This window comes from Microtus oregoni, unplaced genomic scaffold, assembly GCF_018167655.1.
Source record: "Microtus oregoni isolate MIOR12 unplaced genomic scaffold, Mior012 000005F_ref0000423, whole genome shotgun sequence".
Lineage (NCBI taxonomy): Eukaryota > Metazoa > Chordata > Mammalia > Rodentia > Cricetidae > Microtus > Microtus oregoni.
This window is the reverse complement of record NW_024543064.1, coordinates 40,007,147-40,010,813: the sequence shown is the minus strand read 5'-3', so window position 1 is coordinate 40,010,813 and position 3,667 is coordinate 40,007,147. Positions and strand designations below refer to the sequence as shown.

The 3,667-nt window shown below is 44.6% G+C and overlaps 1 non-coding gene across 1 annotated transcript; it reads right to left on the bottom strand.

Annotated features, from left to right (window-relative positions):
- Positions 1-3,560: 3,560 nt before the first annotated feature.
- Positions 3,561-3,667, bottom strand: LOC121449012. Its single transcript, XR_005974470.1, has one exon. It is a non-coding gene; the product is annotated as a U6 spliceosomal RNA (small nuclear RNA).

Below are 3,667 nucleotides of genomic sequence, written 5' to 3'. Positions count from 1 at the left end.
ATTAGGCTTGGCAGCAAAATACCCTTTATCTGTTAAGCCATCTCACCAGCCTCTGGTTCTTATATTTTATGCACCTAATTTGACACCTGATTTGAAACTTTAACATCCCTCCCTTCCTCTCTCTCTCTTCTTTCCCTTCCTTTCTTTCTCTTTCTCTCTTCTTTCTTTCTCTCGCTTTCTTTCCTTCCTTCTTTTTTTTGAGACAGGATTTTAGTAAGTTTTGTTTAACAACTAGGAACTGACCCATCTCAGGTTTACTTTCCCCCATCTTCAGCTTCTTTTCTTTTCTGATCTGCCCTCACTTGCGTGGTACACAAATAACACGATTTGTTCCAAACAGAGTTAATGTTTTCTCCCCTCCAAAACTGTTTCTCTTCCAGAATTTCTTCTTTTCCAAGTTACTAGCAGAATTGAGAGGGCCAAAACCCAGGCAAATCAAACCAGCTCAGCTCAGACACTAGCTAGCCCTTAAAAGGCCACATACAAAACCAAATGACTGTGTAAAGCAGAGGCAAGAGATTTAACCAATATGGCCTCATTGAGAAGTGAAACTGCTGAGAAAAATCCAGAGACCTACCAACTCACCTCATCTGGGTCCTGACATGAGATCTGGGCTTAAATTGAGCGCACCTAAGCGGTCCTGGTCAAGATATGGTCCCCTCTACAACTGAACTGTTCTTGTCTGTCCCTAACCTCCCCTAAAGAGTGGCCTGACAGGCTTTCAGAATTGTATGAAAGCTCTTTCTGGGAGACAGGCTCCTCCTCTGGTTAGCATCAGATCATCCAGCCTGAGATGACTGGGGAAATCCCAATTCCCTGGAGACCACTGTGGACGGGAATACACTTTTCTCCTGCCAGGATAGGTTATAGCACCATGCGCTACTCAACACAGAAAATTAGCAAAGAGTTACCCCAGTGCCACTCTTCTTTCTCTAAGTTACTATTGGGGCTGGAGAGATGACTCAGCAGTGATTTTTAAAAAAAGCACTAAAACCAGCCAGCTTGGAACCGGAGAGAAAGCTAGCCCAACGGTTAAGAGCTAGGGACCTGGGTTTGGTTCCCTGGCTTACAATCATCATTAACTCCAGTTCCAAAGAATTTGATACTTTCTCCTGATCTCTGAGGGTGCCAGGCATGCACACAGTATATGTATTGTGTGTGTGTTCACACACACACACACACACAAATATGAAATAAATATAAATCTATATAAACTGTTATGCCCAGATCACAGAATTCCCCCAAAACCAACTAGGAGACTGAGTCCTGTATGTAAAAGCAAAGAGCCTTATTCTTACACAAGTTTGCAAACTCCGACTATACCTGTGTCCATCGTTTTGAAGTGGTCGGAGAGCACCGAGCTCAGTTAGGGTTGGGTTTTTGTAGCAGAAAAGGTGGGGGTGAGGGATTTCTAAGGTTCAAGACCCCTGATTGACTGACATTTGTCTAGGGGTGTCCTGGTGAAAAGCAATGGGTGTGTGCTGGCAGGTGATCCTATCTACAATGGCTGGAACATTAGGAATTTCCTTTGGAAGTTCTGTTCCTGGGTGGTGCCTGGGTAGTCTCAGCTTGTGGTCTTTCTCAGAACCAGGTATCTCCTTAGGGTAAACTACTGAGACTCAGGCTTCTATTGGGCTTGTGTGGCTGGGTCCTACACTTCCCCCTTCACAAGTACCAATAATAGGACCCAATCATGGGCCCTGCTTGCCCCATTAAGAACCATTAGCTAACAGATTTTTCCAGGGCAGTGGCCAGCCTACCAGACCCTATAGCTCTGATCTTTGAGTACAACCAAATTATTATAATCCTTAATGTCCTCCTTGGTTCCATGGTTCTACATAAAGAACCAAGGTGTCTTATTATTGTAGAGCCATTTTAGTTAATAAATTCATTAATTGACAACTCTGGGCTTATTTTTCTGGTATATCAACAGGCACTATAGGTAGCCATTTTTGTCCCCCATGCCAGGGAGTTTGCCCTCGTCTCAGCATTTTAACCTATTCTGGGCAGGGAGCATGGGACAACGTGTTCCTTTCTGCAACTACTTCAAGCTGACACTGGGGTGTTGTCATCAGGGAAGGCTGAAAGGCTAGCCAAAGGTAAGGAGGGAATTCAGGCAATGGGGCACTCATCAGAAGTTCATCCCTGTTGAATAGACAGGGAGTGTTCACATAGGCTGGACTGGTCCACATCAGCTTTCAGCAAGTCCAGGGCTCGCAGTCATTCGGAGCACTTTGTAGCCAGCAACTGATGCTTAGATGTGTCTGCCAGTCAAGTGGGAATCTACTGAGATAAGTTTAAACTAGGAACAGAAATTAAAATTTTTGTACTTACAGCTCCTTTGGGTATCAGTGTGGCGATTTCTCAGAAAATTAGGAAACAACCTTCTTCAAGACCCAGCAATACCACTTTTGGGTATATATCCAAAAGATGTTCAACCCTGCCACAAGGACATCTGCTCAACTATGTTCATAGCATCATTGTTTGTCATAGCCAGAACCTGAAAACAACCTAAATGCCCCTCAACTGAAGAATGGACAAGGAAAATGTGGTACATTTACACAGTGAAGTACTTACTACACAGCAGAAAAAAATGATATCTTGAAATTTGCAGGCAAATGGATGGAACTAGAAAACATTATTTTGAGTGAGGTAACCAGACACAGAAAGACAATTATCATATGTACACTAGCCTGAGTCTTTTCCTTTCAGTCTCTCTCCTGAAGAGGTAGCTGCTGCCCTGGCTCCTCTCCTCTCCCCACCCCCGTTTCTCTCTCTCTCTCTCTCTCTCTCTCTCTCTCTCTCTCTCTCCCCCACCCCTCTGTGTCTGTCTGTCTGTCTCTATTCTTCCCCCTTCTTCCCTTACCCCCTTTCCCTTCCATTACCCACTAAATATCCAGCCTCACTCTGCATGGCGTGCTTATCCATCTGTCTCTCACCAGCTACGGCTCCTTATGGGACTGGCTGCCCCGCTGAGGTCTCTTACCTGCTATGTAGCTCCCTACCTGGGATGCGCTGCCCCTTGTGGCCCACGGGCCCCTTGGGGACCTGCAGCATTCTGTTTTTACCGTAACATCCTCCTCTTCGTTTGCTCACACATTAGTGAGTACCTACAGCTTGGTGGGAAACATTCTAAGATCTGGGAATCCTGTGTGTATGAAACAGGCAGGCCAATGGCTTATTCTCTTTCTCTGGAATGTTCTGTGTGATCTTTGTCACTGACCCCTTTCCAGATCGTGAGTCTAACCACACCCAGAGCTTTCCATTAACTGAGTTCATTTTCGCACCAATCCTTATACAGTTTCCAAATGTTAGCTTCAATTTCTCTTCTTTGGGAAAACTCTCTGAATAGGGCGTATCAGTTTGTGTACCTCCATCTAGAGTTATTTGTATGCTACTTTTTTGGGTCTTTATACTGACATTTTTACACTGAAAAAGAAAGGTATAAACGATAAGTTACAGAGACACCGTCTCTGCCGTTAATTTCTGCTCTTAGAGCTAGAGGGGGGAAGAGACAGAAAAGCATTGAAATATGTGTTTATGGTACCAGAATACTTCAGAAAAACATGGAACTCTTCATGAATTTGCCTATCCCCCATGAGCAGGGACCAGGCTGATCTTCTCAGCACTGGTCCAAAGTTAGTATACGCGCTGCCACATTGAGCAC